This window comes from Impatiens glandulifera, chromosome 3 (genome assembly GCF_907164915.1).
Source record: "Impatiens glandulifera chromosome 3, dImpGla2.1, whole genome shotgun sequence".
In the NCBI taxonomy this organism is placed as follows: Eukaryota; Viridiplantae; Streptophyta; class Magnoliopsida; order Ericales; family Balsaminaceae; genus Impatiens; species Impatiens glandulifera.
The window spans coordinates 46,808,615-46,831,426 of record NC_061864.1 but is presented as its reverse complement, the minus strand read 5'-3'; positions in this window follow the sequence as shown (position 1 = coordinate 46,831,426).

Below are 22,812 nucleotides of genomic sequence, written 5' to 3'. Positions count from 1 at the left end.
TCCATGTCATGTAGTTACTAAAATTGAGAAGGGTAGACACCATTTGGATGTGGGTTTATCGGTATATTGTAGGTGGAAAAGTGAATCGACAAAAATATACTCAGTCAATTAGAGTCGTAGAGGCATTAGTATTTTCAGTACTAAACATTTAGCTCTTATATCATTTAACAAACAAAATACAAAGATAATTGGAATTTTTTTGTATATTCCTTTGAAGCATGAGCCTTATCTATTTATATAATACATGAATCAACCAGAGCTAATATTCTATTTACATAGAATGAATTTTGTAAAGGAATTCACGGAAATGAAAAACTGTACAGTCTTAAAAAAATGAAAAAATATTTTTTTTGGAAAACGACTTAGGGTCATTTCAATAAAAATTCTCAAACACGGAAAAAAACCCACGAGTTTAAGAGATTATTCTACACAGACCCATAATAATTTTGAAGTCGTATCATTCTGAATAAAAGCAAAAATGTAAATGAATTATCTAATTACAATGTTTTCGTTTTTAATGATTTCAGTAAACGGTAAATTCCAATTCCTGTTGATATTCCAATTATGCTCCGTACTTGGAATTTTTCTCCACGTTCTCGCAAGTGCGCCACAATCCATTGTGAATGAGTGGTGAGGTGCCCTTAAGCTGTTTTTGCTCCATATAAGACCGTTGGAGAAGAGTGAATAATATATGTGACATCCTATTGTAAATCTAGGGAGATGGAGAGGATAAAATATTATATGTGGACACATGATAGTACAGTAAGATCAAGACACAAATTTATAAATTTTTTTTTAAAGAACACTGGAAAAATTAAACTCATTTTTATCCTTCCGAAAGTTTTCTCGAGATTTCGGGAGAAATCAAAATTGTGATTTAGAAATTGTGAAGAATGCTATAATCTCACTATAAACTCCAGGAGTGTGTTGTGTGATTTAGATACAAGTGAGGAAGAATATTTATAACCAAAACTGAAATCCTGAAAATTATTATTTTGGTGAATTCTGAAATATTATAATTGATATGGTTTTGTCATCTGTATTCTTCAATTGAATTTTAAAACATGCTGGGATGAGTTTCAATCTAATCCAGAAGGAAACACTTGTAAAGGAGAATAACAACTTACCATAAAGGAACTTCACTAGATAGACATTTGGATTATTAAAATTCAAAAGATTTTTGCTGAATGTTTAATTAAGTTGTTTGTTAATAAATGATGAAGGAATAATTTTGCAGAATAAAAATTTTGAAATAGATATGAAATTCTCAAAACCGCATTTTCTCGGCGAAGATTCTGGTGGTCTGTGACGGAAAGCGACGGTGAGCAGCATGCGGTGGTAGATTCGTTTGGGAAGACAAATATGGTAAGTCATTATCGGGTGGTTATGATTAATAGATTATTTTAATTTTAAAATTTTTAATCACGGAAGCTTATTAAATCATTGTCCCAGATTATTTCAACTAAATAATACGGATTGATGACGTGGTGCATTATTGTGTATTAGATCAATTTATAATATGGGCGGTTGTGATGGGGAAATATGACGCGGATCCATGATGTGGTGCATTATTGTGTGTTGGATTAATTTATATTGATGGAGAAATGTGACGCGGATCGATGATGTGGTACATTATTGTGTGTTCGATTAATTTATATTACCGGCGGTGGCGATGGAGAAATGTCACTGAACATGGCGTGTTGGATCATCTATAAATAAGGATCGTACTTATCAAAAACAAAGAAACCCAATAAAAGATTGAGGCTCCTTGCCTCCATTTCATAGTCCCGCGTCTGACAGTGTTTCATTCCTATATCGATTCAATTAACCCCTTCTAAATTTATCGTACGAGAGTGTTCAATCCTATATCAATTCAACCCCTTTTAATTTTATCATCTGCGAGTGTTTCCTTTTTATATCGATTCAAACCCTCGAACAAATCCTAAGTTTCAAGCAATTATACTTCGTTTTCTAAATAAGAAAGTCTTCCTCTTTTGATTTTGATGATGTCAAAAAGCATATTTTCTTACTGTTGTTCATACTAAATTGATTGTAGATCGAGAGTTGAATTCCATAGTTGCATATTCTCATGATGTTTGTATCAAGAAATGGAAGGAATCCAAATACAAATATTGTCCCTAATAGGGTACAAAATAGGGTACAAGGTAGTTTTCTATATATTATCAACATTGTGAATACTTATCATCAATCAATGTTCTGAATCATTAATGTTTACCAGACACATTAGTTGTCACATCTTTCATAAATGTTTGAATCTGGATGAAATTGTTTAGAAATAAGGATTTATATAGATTAGATAAATTAAAAGAAATTTAATAAATTCTTTTATGACTTTTTACTTTCTACGTTACATCTGATTTATATTTATTGATACTTGTTTAAATCAGGTCTTAAGTCTTAAGTTTGATTCTCATTGAAATTTATATTGGTCAACGAAATAAATGGAGGTAATGAAAAACTTATTTAATTATTTTTAATTTAGTCTTGTTGAATTTAACTCTAACAATTAAAACCAAGGAATTATATAACCAATTAAATTTAACTCTACAATCATCTATTTTGAATAGCTATTGGATAATGCACCAGTACAGTCTTCACTTCTCTTACGAAGGGTTAGTGATTTTTATGAAGGGTTATTAATTAAAATGTTCATGTTAATGATATTTTCATTAATATCTTTTTTTCTCTATTTCTTGTTTGTTAAATGTGTAGTCGACGAAAGAAATATTGTACGCATATACAATAAGAAAGGTACAATTAAGGACTACAACCGTCCTACATGGATTGATCCATGATTCAGAACTGGGGTGGAATGGAGTTTCATTTGAGATACGCTTAAAAAATAACGAGAAAATTTTGAATAAAATGAGTGTATAAAAGTATGTTTTATCATTTTTTTAATAATTAGATAAACAAGGAACATGTATGGAACGATATCATTTTGGTCAACAAAGCTTTGATTCACACATGGAGGCGCATTCCAATCACTCAAGAGAATTGAGCACTTTGCTGGGAATGGGGAATCATATTCGAGAAAGTCATTGATTTACAATTGTATAACTCATTTTATTTTCGTTAAGGATTCAATCTAGGTTTGTTAGATTCATACGAACAAGTCACGACCGTTTTTCTATTTTTGAGATTTTTAATAAAAAAGACAATAAGTCGTTTTCTAAAAAACAAAAGTTGAAGAATTGTTGGATCTATTTATTTATTTATTTATTTATTATTTCCTTAATTTATTTAGAATCCATATATATTTATCAAAATTTTTGTGTTATTTATTTATTTATTTATTTATGTAATAAAATGTTTTATATGTCCTTATCATATTTCCTTCTTTATTATTTGTTATATAAAAAGCTTGTTGTTCTCTTTATGATAACCGTCCTTTTGCCAAATCTCTAACCCTTGAACGGGAGTCATTGTTTAAATTAAAAGGGTTAATTTTCATTTTACCTATTCTTTTGTTATTTATAATCTACTCTAACTTACTACATATAGCTGGCTTGATTAATCATTTTTTTACTAATCAATTTTCTTTTGGTCATAAAAAGTAGGAATGACAACGAGTACTTTACCCGTCGAGTAATGAATTACCTATCCCCGAACTCAATTTTCATTTAACTATCCGATCCTAATCCCAACGGGTATTTTTATTTGTATAATAATCTCCGACGGGTACCCATTACCTGATTAAATATTTATAATATTTTAATATTAAAAAATAAAAAAAATTAACTCTAAAAGATATAAAAAAATAGAAACATTACATAATCATTCTTATAGTGTTGCAATAGTTGAAGAATATATAACACTGTTATTGCCAATAAGACACTACAAAAAATAAATGTATAAAAATAGAGAATAGTGTTGAAAAATTAGAGAAAAAGATGTTAAAAATAAGGATGAGGAGAGAGAATTGAAGATGAAGAAATAGATAAGAAAAATAACATTTTATATTAGAAAATGTGAAGAAGAATAGTAATAAAAAATAAATATTTTGTTTAATGTGAAAGAAGGTATGTAAATATAATAAATGATATATTTATTATAATAATTAATAATTTGAAAAGTAACTTCATTAACAAAAATAATAATAATAATAATAAAAATAAATAATTTTAATATATATATATATATATTGTTAGATAAAATTAGATCGGTTAAATAAAAACTTAACAAAAACAAATCTCTTGTGCAGGAACAGGTAAAGAATTCAACCGGTCAAAGAACTCAACCGGTCAAGCAATCAAACCGACCAAAAACCTGACCGAACAAGAAAGACAAGATCGGTCAAATCAGAAGGCCAGAATCATTAAACAGTCGGTCAATCAGAAGCTATGGAAAAACCGGAAGTCATCCGGTTAACATAAACAACCGACCAGTACAAATAGATACTTCGAGTATATGTTGAGAATGATACCGAAGGAACAGACTTAGTATTGCCATATTCATACAAGTCTGAGGACAGTCTGCAGGCTGCAGAAGACCGTCCTACAAGATCTTTCCACTCCAGGATAAATCAGAAAGGCAATCTTCCAGGTACAGACAACTGTCCAACCGACAGTTTCCATATTAAGTAAAAGACAAACCTAGCCGGTTTAACCTACACACTGGAAGACTAGACCGCCAGGTCTGAAGACTAGACCGCCAGATCTGAAAAGTTGACTGCCAGGTCTGAATCACTGAACCTCTGCTCAACCAATCAGATTCAAGGAAATGAAATGTGACCGTTGGCACATTTCACCTATAAAAGAAGGAGCTGAAGAGGAATAAATACGGTTACAAGTTCTAAGAGTTTTCTACAGCCTAAGTCAAAAATCGTGTTCTATCTCTCAAAGAGCTTAAGCGTTTATTTGAAGAGTAATTACAATTTCGGTTAAAATTGTACGGGTGTTATCGAGCAGAAAATAAGTCTCGATCGGATTGTGTTTGTGTATTCCTTAGTGAATATCCTTCTCGCGGTTTCGAGAGGAAGGGGTGACGTAGGAGTTTCATCTCCAAACATCCATAAAAACCTGTCTTGTTATTTACTTTCCGCCTGCTTTACATTCTAATTGATCTGCACTAATCTACTAATACCGCTCCAACCGATTCAACATCATCTAAACCGAATTACTAAGCTGCAAACAGACCCAGCAATATCCAAACCTGTCTTATTCAAATCCGGTTCTGCCTATCTCGTGTGTGTGCTGCTTCAACCTGAAACAAACCACTTCCGCGCTTGAACTCGGTTCAAGGGTTTGTGACAGTTTGTGTAGTATTGAAATCCCGGTATTAATCTCTAACCGGATTAATCACCACCTTTAAGTGAGACGCACTGACCGGCCAGGCCCCGGTTCCCCAGCCACGACCTAGATCCTAACAATTGGTATCAGAGCAGTTAGTTTCAATACTCAAGCAAGCATGTCGTTCGATAGGCCTCCAATGCTAGAAGGTGACGACTTTGTCAACTGGAAGGCACGCAAGCACATGCATTTAATCACGAGATGCAGCTCATTCTAGCTGAAGGACCGATAATAATTGATAAAGACAGAAAGGATTGGACGGCTGAAGATAGGAGAAGAAATAATCTGGATAATCATGCCAGAAACCGCATCTCCAACGGTTTGGACAAAAATACGTTCTGTAAAGTAAGATATTACAAAACCGCAAAGGAAATATGGGAAGCGGTGATTCAGATTCATGAGGGAAATGAAAGAACCAAGGAAAACAAGATAATGGTGGCTACCCAGAAGTTTGAAAACATCAAGATGAGACCGGGAGAAACAATGAGGGAATACAGTGACCGGTTCACAGAAGTGATAGACGAGCTAGCAACTCTTGGCAAGAAGTATGACAACAAGGAAGTCATCATGAAAGCGTTAAGATCTCTTCCAAGTGAATGGGACATAAAGAGAATGGTGATGAGGGAATCAAACTGCCTAAGCAAGATGAAGCTACACGATGTATTCGAAGATCTTAAGGCATATGAGTTTGAGATGAGATCTAGGATTGAAGAAGAAGTCTCAGCCTCAACCTCAACCAGAGCATTGGTCACATCCACAGAACCGGTCGCTCCCACACCGATCAGAACCGCTGAACAGTTCACCGAGGATGCCATGGCAATGCTTGCACAGAAATTCGGCAGATTCATGAAGAGAAGCCAACCAACAAACAACAACTATAACTACGGTGACAAATCTAATGTTAGATGTTATAATTGCAATTGTTTGGGACATTTCAAGTGGGAATGCAGAAAACCGAGGAGAGATGACCAGAAATCGGACGATCAAAATCACCGAAACAATTATCAACAAACCGGTGAAGGAAATGAAGTTCAGAAAGCACTGATAGCCGATGATGGAGGAAGCTTATGGGCTCACAGTGACAGTGATGATGAACTCACCTGCCTTATGGCAAACGAGGAACAAGTATTTGACTCTCCCTGTGACGAATTTACTAAAGATGAGTTATTCAATGCACTAAATGACATGGTAGTAGAGTATAAAAACCTATTAACACTATTACCCAACTTTAGAACCGACCCCATAGTACCTACCTTGATTGAACCAAAGATCATCCAACCTGATAGAATCCTAGAAACCGAGGTAGCACCGGAACCACTCACTGAGACCGAACAGCTCGAGGAATCAGTTCAAGAACTGACCGAAGAAGATGAAGCCCGAATCCAGTATCGATTAGCCGCATGGAAAAGATCTAGTGAAATGGTGAACAGAATGTGTAGCTATAATAGACATCATAAGTGCATGTTCGGTCTTGGATACAAGAACAACAGACCCAGCAACCGGAACCATCCCAACAACATGAGGCTAAAAAAGGATAACCTCCCCTTCGTAAGTTTTGTCAAAAGTTCCTTAACCGACGAAGAGGAATTAAGTGCCTCATATCCGGAAGACGAACTAATTTATGTAGGTCCAACTGATTCTGAAAAATGGCTTCACCCTGAGAAAAGAAAAGTCAACCGGCCCAAAAGTAAGAAAGCCGAACCACATAGGTTACACCCAAGACCATCTCCGAATAAGGCACTCTAAGGAAAGCAGAAGGACTCCAAACTGAGTGTAGGAAAACTAGTTAGAACCATAACCAGAAAGGTTGTTAGACTTATTAAAGTCTGGATACCCAAGGGACTAATCGCCTGTGGACCCAAGTAAATGTGGGTACCAAATAGTTGTAAATATGTAAATTTTACAGGATATGAAGAAACGGCTAGGAAACTCTGAATGGTACCTGGATAGCGGTTGTTCCAGACACATGACCGGGAACAACAATCTTCTAACCGACATCAGAATAGAAACCGGTGCATTGATCACTTTCGGTGATAACTCAAAAGGTAGAACTGTGGGCAAGGGTAAGATTGTCCATGGTAACTTAACAATTGATAATGTACTCTTAGTTGAAAACCTACATTTTAACCTGTTAAGCATTAGTCAAATGTGTGATGTTGGATACACTATCGAATTTCTTAAACATGCATGCTTAGTTAAAAACTCTCAAGGTATCATACTACTAACCGGAAATAGGTTAGGAAATATTTACAAGGTAGATTGGAAAAATAAAGTAGAATAACCTGTCTGCATGGTAGCTAAAACCGATCAAACCTGGCTGTGGCATAAAAGGTTAAACCACTTAAACCTGAAAACCTGAAACTATATCCGCGGTAAAAAGTTAGTTGAAGGAATTCCTGATATAGTATTTAATAAGGATAAGGTCTGTTCAGCATGTCAAATGGGTAAACAAACTAAGTCAACCTTTAAAAGTAAATGACACATTCAATCTAACCGATGCTTAGATCTTCTTCACATGGACTTATTTGGACCGATTAGGGTCGTCAGCCTAGGAGGTATGCTTTACACTATGGTAGTAGTTGATGATTACTCTAGGTACGCATGGGTAATATTCTTGCCATCCAAACGTGAAACCGCATCAAATTTGATTACACTGCTCAAAGATTTGCAAAATGAAAAATCAACACGCATTAATAGCATTAGGAGTGATAGAGGAACCAAATCTAAATGCATTCCTTGATGAATCCGGTATTAGACACGAGTTGTCTAGTGCTAGGACTCCTCAACAGAACGGCCTGGCCGAGAGAAGAAACCGAACTCTCAAGGAAGCCGCATGGTCCATGATAGCCGATTCGGGTATTGCCCAGAAATTCTGGGCTGAGGCTATCAATACCGCATGTCACACACAAAACCGGTCTCTGATCAACAAGTTTCACAACAAAACACCTTATGAGGTATACTTTGATAGGGTTCCTAACCTTAGGTATCTTAAGATTTTCAGTTGTAAATGCTACATTCACATAAATGGCAAAACCTATCTATCTACTTTTGATGCAAAATCCGATATTGGGATCATGTTAGGTTACTCAGCAGTTAGTAAATCATATAGAGTGTATAACACTAGAACTTTAACCGTGGAGGAATCACTTCATGTTGTTTTCGATGAATCGGTTGAAAGCAACACTGCATCATGCTTTGATCTACACAATAGATTGGAAAATAACAATATCCACTCTAATAGTGAAGATGAGATTCCGGTTTTTAGACGGTTTGTCCATGACCAAATGGGTAATGATGAAACCCAGCCGGATCAAGCTATCCCACGGCAGGAAGCTGACACTTCGGTTCAAACCGAGGAAATCGGTCGGTCTGACACTCCTGTTCAGCCTACCGATACGTCTAGCCTTGATCAAGTAAATGGTGATTTGGTAGACGCTCCTGAACCGAATATCAAAAAAACACAAATCATCCTCCTAAGCTAATTATAGGTGACCCTTCAGAACCCGTTCGAACTAGGCGACAAATCCTAGAGGAATACTCCAATTCCGCCTTTATATCCTAGATTGAGCCAAAAAGAGTGGATGAAGCATTGTCAGATCCGGATTGGATCTTGGGAATGCAAGAAGAGTTAAACCAGTTTGAGAGTAATAAAGTCTGGTACCTAGTCCCTAGACCGAAAGATCAACCGGTCATAGAAACAAGATGGGTATTCAGAAATAAACTCAATGAAGACGGTTTGGTCACGAGGAACAAAGCCAGATTAGTGGCACAAGGATACAAACAGGAAGAAGGCATTGATTTTGAAGAATCATTTGCTCCTGTAGCTAGGATTAAAGCTATTAGGATTTTTCTGGCTTTTGCTGCATTCAAAAATTTTAAAGTTTTTCAAATGGATGTCAAAAGTGCATTTTTGAATGGTGAACTACGTGAAGAAGTATACGTTGAACAACCACCCGGTTTCAAAAATGCTGACATGCCAAATCATGTATACCGGTTAAACAAAGCACTGTACGGTTTAAAGCAAGCTCCTAGAGCCTGGTATGATACACTAACCGCATTCTTGTTAAAACATGATTTCACCATCGGTTCGGTGGTCAAAACACTATTTAAATTTGAGAAAAAGGAACATATCTTACTTGTTCAAATATTTGTAGATGATATTATCTTCGGTTCAACCGATCCTAAGCTATGTGATAAATTTTCAACCTTGATGACTAACAAATTTGAAATGAGTATGATGAGAGAATTAAGCTTCTTCATAGGTCTTCAGGTTAAGCAACTCGAAGAAGGAACTTTCATAAGCCAACCCAAGTATACTAAGGAACTTCTAAAGAAATTTGGGATGGACACATGCTCTTCAGCCGTTACTCCAATGAGCTCATCGGTCAAATTGGACAAGGATGATGACGGTCAAGCAGTAGACCTGACAGCTTACCGAGGAATCATCGGTTCTCTCCTATACCTGACAGCAAGTAGACCGGACATACTATTTGCGGTCGGTGTGTGTGGAAGATTCCAGGCTAATCCAAAATAGTCTCACTACACAGCCGCAAAGCGAATCTTAAAATACCTAAAGGGAACTCCTGAAGTTGGTCAGTGGTATCCAAAAGACTCATCTTTTAACCTCACAAGTTACTCAGATACAGACTATGCAGGTTGTAAAGTTGATAGAAAAAGCACCAGCGGAACATGCCAATTCCTAGGTGATCGGTTTGTTTCATGGCATAGCAAGAAACAGACATCAGTCGCTACGTCAACCGCAGAAGTTGAATACCTGGCAGCCGGAAGTTGCTGTTCACAACTTCTTTGGATCCAACAACAACTGAAGGATTTCGGTATCACAGCCGAAGAGTCTCCAATTTTCTGTGATAATACAAGTGCCATAACAATCACTTACAATCCGGTTCTACACTCTAGAACCAAGCACATTGACATAAGACACCACTTCATCCGGGAACATGTCATGCTGAAGCATATCTGGCTGGAATATGTATCAACAGAACAACAAGTAGCCGATATCTTCACAAAGCCTCTGCAGGAAGCTAAGTTTTCTCAATTCAGACTCACACTTGGTTTAACCGATATTAGTCAGCTTATTCCTAAAAATGTTTAAAAGGGAAATCGGTTCGAACAGACAAAACCGGTAGTTCCTCCTAAACTGTCAGGTTCCAAATTCACCAAGGTATCTATGGAAGAACCGCTTTGTCTATCAGTTAGAGTAAACCGATCGGTTACTTAGTGTATGCACCAATTAACCGCATCAGAACGAATGACTAAAAACCGACTGGTTTGGAAGTAGATTACTTCGGATTATTTGGCCTCCGAACAAAAATGGAATAATTATCTGTGTTTAAACTTATCTGTTCTAAAAAACTACCTTTTCAAAGCAAAACGGTCATACCTCAAAAGACGTGAAGATATGATATTTTTCACCGTCCAGGCCTATGACTCACATCCTAAGTTTTAGACATGCTTATTTCATGCAATTTATCTTATCTTATGGTCAATAGAATACATTCACTGTCATCCACTGGATAATACTATCATCCCTCCACTAATATATAAGTTAGACAAATCTTAAACAAAACAATCACAAGCTCCAACTTATCCTCTTACTAAGACAAAATGTCTTAGTTTCCAAACATCATTCAAAAGGATTTCGATTCAGCTCAAGGCACTGAGCATTATGAAGTCTTCAAGATAATTAAGTCACTTGAAGACACCGGTCTCAAACACTTTCTAGATGAAAAATATGTCATCTTCCCAGAAACAGTCCTGGAATTTTTCTACAATGCCAGGGTTTTCCGAGGTACCCCTCACTTCGACACCCACATTTAGTCCAAGGTGGGAGGGATTGTGTTTGATTTCACAGAAAGTGATTTCGCCAGATGCTTCGACCTTCCGAAGCAAGGGCTCACCGACCTAAATATTCCGGCTGAACTAAAGGCCGAAATCGCCTTAAGCTTTGCTCGGTCAAACCGCCCGGTCAATGACCACGGTGCCAGGTCATCGCTGAGAGCTGAGTACCAGCTTCTCAACGATGTCATAGGTCGAGGCATCCTAGGAAAGGATGTGACCAATACCTACCGTGCTGCAGTTTTTAACATGTTGTATGCCATAACCACGGGTACGCCAGTCAACTGGTCAAGGGTGTTGTTCGATGTCCTAATCTGAATGATCGGCATTCGCCAAACCGGCCTCGTCCCCCAGATCAACTGCCTACTTTTGGAACTTGGGGTTCCACTCTGTCCGGGAGAAGGGTTGAACCAGGCCTATGTCATCACCAAAGAGGTCACTAACTCATTTTATGAGCGGTTTGAGAAGGCCTGGAAGAGGAGGAACCGCCACCTCAACTCCTCCGGCAACTAAGTCACTCCCTCCTACAACTGGTCATTTTGCTGTACGCACTAGTTGTATCAGTGTCCCACTCTATCATGATCATCTCGGTTTAGTCTATGCTATTTTCGGTTTTAATTATTTACCTTTCAGTTTCATGTACTTTCCTTCATTAATGATACGTAACTTTCAACTTCCAACTACATGAGTAATTACTATCTAACAAGCTTAGTTACTTTCCAACTAGATTCTCTACCTTGAGCTCCGCAACCGGTCAAAAGTAACTCCTTCCCAAGGAGTTTTGGAAACATAAATATTCCCTTAATAAATGAGACAAAACTGAATTTCAGCATTAAATGTCCCTATTTTCCTTCCAATTTCAGATCTATATAAAGAACCCCACCTTATCAACTCACAACATCTTAAAATCAAAACTACTTGAACTCTCTCTATCTTGGCAAAATTTCAAAACATGTCGAGCCGAACACTAAGGAACTATTTGAGCATCGATTTCGATTCTTGCATGGAATATGATGATCTAGAGACAAAGGAACTCATGTTTGAATCACTAATCGACACCGGTCTTCGTGATTTTCTGGAAGAATCCGACCCATACTCATTCCGGAAGTAACCGAGTTCTTCAACAATGCCTCTATGAGAGGAGATTTCATTGTTTCCACAGTGAGAGGCCGCTTCGTTTTTCTGGACGAAAGCGCACTCGCTCAACTGTTCAATTTACCCACTGAAGGGTTTTCCGATTTCCCAACCCGGGTGGGAAGCGCATCAACCGAATACTCTGTACTGTTCTCCGAAACCGAGGTGCCGGTGGAGAACCACGGTCTGAAAACCCGCCTTGCCACCACATCCAACTTCTTTACGAGATTGTCAATCGATCCATCATCTGCAAATCTCCGAACCAACACTACTCTAAGAGAGTGTTCGACATGATGACCTACATTGTCAGCAATACACCAATAAATTGGTCATCGGTCATCTTCCAAAACCTGAGGACCATGGTCGAGACAAAGAAAGGTCTCGGTTACGCTCCTCACTTAAGCCGGCTCTTTCTTAAGTATTGTCCAGAATTTGGACCAGGTACACCGGCATCCCCATCGAATGTTCTCGATAAGGATGGGGTAGAGGACAAGCTCTCTAGAATAGTCATTACATAAGTTGTAGTTCTATTTCTTATGTACTCTAAACCGAACAATGTATTGGTTTCTATCATGTATCTTTTCTTTCAATGACTATCTAATTTTTAAGCTTGTTAACCGGGTCCAAAATCGCAATATTAGAATATCTATCTGACTAACCGGTTGATATCGCTAAATTACTTTATTGAAAAATCTGGTCAAAATCAAAAAAAAAAAACGCATCCTCACGGTTAAATAACCGCTTCATTTAATAAACGGTGACAAGAAGAACCGTCTCACCGCCGGTTAAATAACCGCAATTAAAAGACCGCTCAAAGTCTTTAGAGGGAAAATTCCCGCCCATCTCTTCCCGCTAATAAGTTTCTGCTCATCAATTCCCGCCCATGGTTTCCCGCCTATAGTCTTTGGAAGGAAAATTCCCGCCCAAACATGATGTGACGGTTCGCGGCGGTTGGAATTCCAAACTGCGACTATAAAAAGGGTCCTTAGCCATTTTCTTTAACTCTCACGCAAATCGACTTTCTCTCTCTAGCTCTCAAACCTCTCAATACTTTCAATCCTTCGATCTCTTCAAACTACATTGGGTCGCGATTCTGTGTTGTTCAAACACATCATCCAAGTCGATTTCGAGGAAGTTCGGGCGAACGGCTCGGCGGAGACAAAGCGGGTACTAACCCAAATCTCCGAGTCCGATCTCGAACACTTTCTGGGCGGTCCATTCGTACTATATCAGGATGCGGTCAACAAATTCTTCTTAACGGCATTCTTGACCGAAGGAACAATCATCGGAACCATAGGCGATCAACGGCTCGAATTGACGGAGAAGTCGGTCGCTGAGATACTACATCTGCCATCGGAGAGGAGTGATTTCTCGGTGGCCATGGACGAGGAACCCTTCCAGGCGGCTTGCCAGGATCTTTCGGATACAGCGGTCCCTATCGTGGTATTCGGTAAGAAATCATCTCTAAAACCGGAGTATAGACCGTTGTGTGATATATTCACAAAATCGGTTCAAGCAAGATGAGGCAATTTTGACAGCCTCACTCGGGCAAAGATTGAAATGATTGCCGGTTTGGTCAACGGCATCAACATCAACTAGGCAAAGGTGGTGTTTACAAACCTGTGTGAGATGGTGGATCCGACATCCATTCGGTCATGGGGATACACCATCCTACTTGGAAAGATAATGCGCCACTTCAACATTAACACTGGTCCTGGTGTTCTCCTCGCCCCAAGCAAAGTCCTCAAGTCCCATCAGTTCATCAAACCGGAGGACAGGCAAGTCAAAAAGAGGGCCTCCGGTTCTACAAGTGGCCGAAAGAAGAAGGCAACCATTAAGAAGTCAGCTCCGGTCAAAGAAAAATCCGGAAGCAAGAAAGATAAACAACCAACCAGATCGGCTAATCCACTGTCCGACACCCCCAACACCGAAGACTCGGCATCCAGCTCTGGCCGAACCGTTTCACAACATACCGGAGAAGATTAGACCGATAAGGGGAAAGGACCGATAGTCGAGGAACAATCGGTCCGACATGATGATGATGATGTCGGTTCGGACAGACTTCGGGAGGAAGATGAATCCACGGATGAAACAACAATGCAAACGGCCGAGGAGCTCGTCAGTAGAATTATGGACGAGATACATCAGCAGGCTCGCGCGACATCCGACGTGTAATATCAATGGGTCCTGCACCGGCATCGGATACTCTACAAAAACATGCTACCAGATCTCACCGTTAACCAGAAATTCGAGAAGTTGGTTGAGATGGAGGAGGAGGTCATCCGCCTCACAAAGGCTCAAGACGTCACGACCGCCCTGGGACGAAGCAAGATGGTCGAACCGCATGCTCGGTTACAAGGGCTCACCGAACACATTCAACGCCTCCAAGAAAAACATATTCCAGGGACACCAGATTCCTCACTTGAACTTTTGGTGTTGAATTTGCTAGCGGTCAAAGAAAAGGACCTGACAGAGGAGATGGCACGGCTTGAAGCTGAACCCGAGCACCAGGAAATATCGAACTTATTCAGATCTCCTCCTGAGGATGTTGACAGTCAGAATCCGACCGATAATGAGCAATCCTCTCCTCCACCGGATCAGAATGTCAACATAACTGAAGTAAGGATGGGTACACCGCTCACCGACCAACGAGAATCTGTTCAAACCGGGGATTCAATACCGACCGTAACGGAAGAAAGGGTAAAGGCCCTCATCGAAGAATTTGTCAATGACGCGGTTCGTCCATGGAAAAAGAAGATCAAAGAAACCGCGGCTAAAGCCATTGAAATGGCTGAGACGACGAAGGAAGATGTAAAAAACGTGGTCGATCGGATCACGTCTGTTGAGGTGAATTACGGCAATACGGATGAGTTGTACAGTGGTCATCTTGACAGAAGCAAGGCATTGGAAGAGATAACTCCGAAGCTGGTAACCGACCTCGCTTCGGTAAGCCAAATGGTCGCTATGATGGAACGAACTCAAGAAACAACCAATCAAAGGTTGACGAAGGTCGATGAAGACCTGGCTCGATCCGGTGCCCAAGCCGGCTCTACACTTAAGAGGGTAATAACCCTTGAAGAAAAGAATGCCAAGCTTGAAGCCGATCTCAAAGCGGTCACCGAACATGTGGCGGAGTTAATACCGGCTAAGCTGGCTACCGACAAGGCACTTGAGGAAGCGAATGCCAATGCGGCCCAGAAGATCCAAGATGCCCTGGACGAGCAGACCCGGATACAGAAGGAAACGATAGCGGCAGATACGAACCTGGCTGGACATATGCAAAATATAGAGAACAGTGCACCGGCCATAGCAGCGGCCATAGCAGCTCAACAAGCCAAAGATGCTACCCGGCTAATGGTCCAACAAGAAACATATAATAAATTCGACGCGGCTCACAAGAAGTCCAAGGCGGTTGCTTCCCCTTCCATTCCGGTTACACGAAAGAGGAAGGCTGCTGAGAAAAGGGCGGAAATCACGACACTGTTGGATAGAGTCACCGTTACGGTTGTTGAACCTCAATTCAACCCAGTTTTGCAAACCGAGAAAGATTTCGAGGAAGATGTCGAGCCGCAGCTCAGAAGACAGCGGGGTTTGAATGCGGTTCCAATTAGATCGTTCGGTCAACCGATCTCTCCCCTAACCGGCACCTCAGGCGGTCGAGGATCCTCATCAAGGCCGGTTCAAGCGGTCAAGGGAAAGGCCACCGATGAACAGTTGGGAAAATTCCTACCGCCTAGATCGAAGAAATAGGGGCTTCATTTACCTTCTTTACTTATGTTTATTTCGGTTTTATATATAGTATTTTTGCCTTAACATATTTCTTATATATATCAAGTAATTTTTGGAAACCGACCTACATTTGCATTCTTACATGATTTTGAATATTTTAAATAAAATAATCAAAAAGGGAGAAATTGATAAGATAAATTATAAATTTTTTCAAAATTTTTCTCAAAATTTTCCAAAATTTCTCGAAAAATTCTCCCAAGTCAGTTTCAAAAAATCCGGCCAAATAAACTCTTAAAAACAAAACCGGCCTACATTTGCATTCTTACATGATTTTGAATATTTTAAATTAAATAATCAAAAGGGAGAAATTGTTAGATAAAATTAGATCGGTTAAATAAAACTTAACAAAAACAAATCTCTTGTGCAGGAAACAGGTAAAGAATTCAACCAGTCAAAGAACACAACCGGTTAAGAAACTCAACCGGTCAAGCAATCAAACCGACCAAAAACCTAACCGAACAAGAAAGACAAGATCGGTCAAATCAGAAGGCCAAAATCATTGAACAGTCGGTTAATCAGAAACTATGGAAAAACCGGAAGTCATCCGGTTAACATAAACAACCGACCAGTACAAATAGATACTTCGAGTATCTGTTGAGAATGATACCGAAGGAATAGACTTAGTATTGCCATATTCATACAAGTCTGAGGACAGTCTGCAGGCTGTAGAAGACCGTCCTACAAGATCTTTCCACTCCAGGATAAATCAGAAAGACAATCTTCCAGGTACAGGCAACTGTTCAACCGACAGTTTCCATATTAAGTAAAAGACAAACCTAGCCGGTTTGACCTACACACTGGAAGACTAGACCGCCAGGTCTGAAGACTAGACCGCCAGGTCTGAAGAGTTGACCGCCAGGTCTGAATCACTGAACCTCTGCTCAACCAATCAGATTCAAGGAAATGAAATGTGACCGTTGGCACATTTCACCTATAAAAGAAGGAGCTGAAGAGAAATAAATGTGGTTACATGTTCTAAGAGTTTTCTACAGCCTAAGTCAAAAATCGTGTTCTATCTCTCAAAAGAGCTTAAGCGTTTATTTGAAGAGTAATTACAATTTTGGTTAAAATTGTACGGGTGTTATCGAGCAGAAAATAAGTCTCGATCGAATTGTGTTTGTGTATTCCTTAGTGAATATCCTTCTCGCGGTTTCGAGAGGAATGGGTGACGTAGGAGTTTCATCTCCGAACATCCATAAAACTGTCTTGTTATTTACTTTCCGTCTGCTTTTACATTCTAACCGATCTGCACTAATCTACTAATACTGCTCCAACCGATTCAACATCATCTAAACCGAATTACTAAGCTGCAAAACAGACCCAGGAATCTCCAAACCTGTCTTATTCAAATCATGTTCTGCCTATCTCGTGTGTGTTGTTTCAACCTGAAACAAACCACTTTCGCGCTTGAACTCGGTTCAAGGGTTTGTGATAGTTTGTGTAGTATTGAAACCCCGGTATTAATCTCTAACCGGATTAATCACCACCTTTGAGTGAGACGCACTGACCGGCCAGACCCCGGTTCCCCAGCCGCGACCTAGATCCTAACATATTTATATTAAAAAAATCGGGAATTAGATTTGGGTTTGACACACTCCCCTAACTCGGAATCCGATCACGATTATTAGGTATCCAAAGATATTGGATATACTAGTACAGTCCCAACAAATAAATAGTTGTTCTTAAGAACCTTAGTATATTAAAGGAAAAATATTATTATAATCTTTTATCTTATTTAATATTTTTATGAAAAATTGGTGAGATATAATATTTTAAAATTTTATAAAATAGATCATTGTAAAATTTTTTTTATGAGTGATCAAATAAAAGTAAGGGTTGACCCTATTTGATTTTTTTTTATGAGTGATCAAATAAAAGTAAGGGTTGACCCTATATAGTCGCTTTCCCTTTTGACCGACCATAACTAACACTATATTTAATGAGGAGTGATAGAGAGAGAATTTAGTGAGGGAATTTGGTGAAGTAATGACTTGACATCATTGGTTGGAAAATGTAAAAGTTGGAGAAAATAGAGAAATTATTTGATTTTTTCAGCGAATAAAATTATGCCAAGTCATTCCCTCACCAAATTCTCTCGCCTAATCATTTCTCATATTTAATATATTTGGGTGGTACTAGTGTTAGAAATATTTTTAATTAAAATCAGTTTAATACTTTTAAAATCAATCTTTATTAATATTAAATCGAAAACAAACCTTCAGTCATTGATTATATCTCAATTTGACCGTCGATGAACCTTGACGTTTCTCATAGGATTGTCGTTTTGTTGAAGACGCTCAAAGCATAGATGTCAGTAGCAGTGAACATGACGATGGACACATCAAGTTGGCCATCCTCCCTCTTTTCTTCTGTTCTTAAATTATTCTAAGCTACTTTATGCTATTCTCAAGACTATATGGTGCATAATATATAAGCTTACCGACATTTAAATATAATTTTATTTATTTATAGAGTTATTAACATCAAATAATTTTAAAAACTTATTTGTATAACTTAATTTCACTAAAATATTATTAGTGATATTTCCATATTGAGGAGAGAATAGCATGACTTGTTTCATTATAGTTTGTTGGATTTTTTTTAATTTATGGGTATTTTTTTATCTATCAAATTATATTTAATTTTTTATATCTAAATAATATTTTACAATAAATAATTAACATTAGCTAGCTTGACAATTTTTTTAAATCACACCTCCATTCGATTCCTTCCAACCACGTGTTACTTATTTATTTATTTTTTTCTCAATTGATTTTAAGTAAACCCCAAAAATATTCATAATTTTTTTAAGCCTATCGATTACTCCAATTTATGGATCCATATACTCATTGTTACCCTACAATTCAATAATGAATTTAATTAAATATTATAATAGAAAATAACCTCCTAAAATTCAATCCATAATTTCAAAAGTTTTAATATACAAATTTAATTTCAATGAATTAATTTGAACACATTATCAAATAAAATAATTTACACCTTAACGTGTATTTAAATTTTATTTGTCACATAATATTAATGCTTAACACTGGTGAAAAAGGGGTCAAAACCGAGAGTAAAAACTCTCGGTTTTGACCCTATAACTTTCGGTAAAGACACCTTACCGAAGGTTTTAGTAACTCTCGCCATCCCTCGGTATTGACTCTCTCGGTTTTTCCACAAAGAGAAAAACCGAGAGTTATATGAAAACTTTCGGTTTTTCTCTATGTAGAAAAACCGAGGGTTTTACAAATAACTTTCGGTTTCTCTCTTTGTGGAAAAACCGAGGGTTTTAGAAATAACTTTCGGTTTTTCTCTTTGTGGAAAAACCGAGGGTTTTACAAATAACTTTCGGTTTTTCTCTTTTGTGGAAAAACCGAGGGTTTTAGAAAGAACTTTCGGTTTTTCTCTTTGTGGAAAAACCGATAGTTTTCTAATAACTCTCGGTTTTCTCCTTTTGAAGAAAATCGAGAGTTCTGTAATAACTCTCGGTTTTTCTTCAAATTGAGAAAACCGAGTGTTAAATGAAAACTCTCGGTTTTTACCCGTATAGGAAAACCGAAAGTTTTCATATAACTCTCGGTTTTCCTCTTTTGGGTAAAAACCGAGGGTTTGTCATATAACTCTCGGTTTTCTCTTTGGGTAAAAACCGAGAGTTTTCTAATATCTCTCGTTTTTTCCATTTGAATGAAAACCGAGAGATTTCATATTACTTTCGGTTTTTTCCCGTAAATTTTTAAAAACGTGCGGATTATTTTGCTCAAAACCAAAACCTGTTCCGTCAAACCAATATATCAATGATAAAAGAAATGCAACATACATACATTAAACGATCACATTAACTGATCATCAACATTACAAAATTCGAAACCAAACTAATATTCCGAACAATCTGTTATAAATTCAACTACTAATGAAAACATGTTCATAATCGAAACAACCTTAGCTTGTGGGGGGAGGAGGTGGTTGTTGCCTCATAAACAGTTCGAATCTCTCCATTCTTGCGTTCATCTCTAATTTCTCCCTCTCCATTCTCTCGTTCATCTCTAACTTCTCCCTCTCCATTCTTGTCACCATTTCTTCCTTTGCCGCTTCCATTTCTTCCATTTTGCGCCTTCTTTCTTCATCCCTCTTCTCCAGTTCCTCCAGTTTGAGCTTCATTATTTGATTCTCTTCTAACAATCGCTCATTGTTTCGCTGTGAACTGTTTCCACTTCGACGATCCTCACGAAAGTGTGTGGGCCGGACGCCTGATCCCATTCCGAATACTACCCCGTGTTTTTGTTGTCCGAACACCCTCTCCGTCAATTCAAAATCTGATATTCCCGGTTCGTTACTAACAACCTCCTCCATCTCAACCTGCACAATTCAAATAAAATATATTTTCTCTAATAAAAAACTAGGCATATTCAATTCACTTACAATTTTTTCTTGCACATGTTCGTCCGGGTCGGGTGTTGGGTTTTCTTTTGTCGGTTTAGGAGTACGGGTCCTCTTGAATACTTCAATTACAGACGGTGCCCGTCCCATTTCAATCGCCTGTTGAAATAAATGATTTATATAATTAATAAAATATAAATGATTGGAGTGTATCAAACAAATAATTTTCCAAATTATGATTTGGTAACACCGAAAGTTAATAGTAAAACTTTCGGTTTTTTGCGTTTCACCGAAGGTTTTAAGGAAACCTCTCGGTTTAAACTAGGGTCAAAACCGAAGGTTTATTTGAAAACCTTCGGTTTTTACCCTTCCCCATACTTAGAAATTTTTTAGATTTTTTTAAACAGGGGTCAAAACCGAAGGTTTATTTGAAAACCTTCGGTTTTTACCCTTCCCCATACTTAGAAATTTTTTAGATTTTTTTGAACAGGGGTCAAAACCGAAGGTTTATTTGAAAACTTTCGGTTTTTACCCTTCCCCATACTTAGAAATTTTTTAGATTTTTTTGAACAGGGGTCAAAACCGAAGGTTTATTTGAAAACCTTCGGTTTTTACCCTTCCACAGACTTAGAAAATTTTTAGATTTTTTTGAACAGGGGTCAAAACCGAAGGTTTATTTGAAAACCTTCGTTTTTTACCCTTCCCCATACTTAGAATTTTTTTAGATTTTTTTGAACAGGGGTCAAAACCGAAGGTTTATTTGAAAACCTTCGGTTTTTACCCTTCCCCATACTTAGAAATTTTTTAGATTTTTTTGAACAGGGGTCAAAACCGAAGGTTTATTTGAAAACCTTCGGTTTTTACCCTTCCCCATACTTAGAAATTTTTTAGATTTTTTTGAACAGGGGTCAAAACCGAAGGTTTATTTAAAAACCTTCGGTTTTTACCCTTAGAAATTTTTAGATTTTTTTAAACGAGGGTCAAAACCGAAGGTTTTCAAATGAACCTTCGGTTTTGGCCTTGATGTTTTTTTAAAAAATGCGATGAAAAGTAAACAATAGTAAAATATAATTCATTAACGACCTATTATAACCAAACCAAACATAATAATAATTCATGAATATTAAACAAAACACATAAATATATATATTGTCATAGTTCGTACGGAAAAACTAATACACACATAATAAATCTAGAAATTATTAGATGGGGTGGGAGGAGGGGGTGGTTGATTCAGTCGACTCCTCAACACTACAAGTTCCTGTTCGAGATTCTCTAATCTCTGAGCCATTCCGGCCCTGTCCGCTTTAATTTCACTGAGCAAACGGCCTCTTTCCGCATCCCTTAATCGGATTTGTTCCATTTCCAGCGTCATCTGTCTCACCTCCTCCTCACGTGCCGCAATTTCTGATTGTGCTATCAGATTCTGGTAACAAGGATGCAGTTTCTCCGGTGTACGCCGAAGTCTCTTCCATGATGAATGACTCATATCCTAAATGCATTTCAGATATATGTATATATATTAATCAAACAAAATAACGTAAACTGGCATAAATATCTAGATAATATATATATATAAACTTAAGAAATCTAAATCTCATAATAAAAAAAACAAATGAAACAAACCTGAACGAGAGAAGAGAGGAACCGGCGTGGAGGAGGGTAGGCGGCTGCGGCGCGGGAGGGAGAGAAAAGAGAGATGGCGGAATGAAAAAGAGTAGGGTTAGGGTTTGTATTTATAGAGGTAGATGCCGAAGGTTTTAATATAACTTTCGGTTTTGATATTAGTCAAAACCGAAGGTTTATTAAAAAACCTTCGGAAATAACCATTACCAAATTTATAATTTTTTTTAATTGAGCAAAATCGAAGATTCTTTGTAAAACTTTCGGAAAAGAGAATTTCAAAAAAGGTAAAACCGAAGGTTCTATGAATAACCTTCGCGATTAAAAATCCCCGGGATTTCAAAACCGAAGGTTTTTGTAAAAACCTTCGCCATTAACCCACATCCAACACTTAGATTTTTTTTGGTTTTTTTAGGAAGGTTAAAACCGAAAGTTCTTTGTAGAACTTTCAGTAATAATCAGTAAACCCGAAGGTAATACACCCCCCTCGGAATCTATTTTTAATACCGAAGGATTTGTTCCTCTCGGGAGTATTTAGGAGAGTTTTATAAAACCTTCGGGAAAAACCGTCGGTAAAAGTCCTTTTTTTACTAGTGTAAATTCCCCTAGGTACATTAGTATAATATTCATTTTTAAAAAAATAACATATACTAATTATAGCGATTAATCCCTATTTAAAATTAGCTATTATTTTCTATGTATTATTATATATCAAATT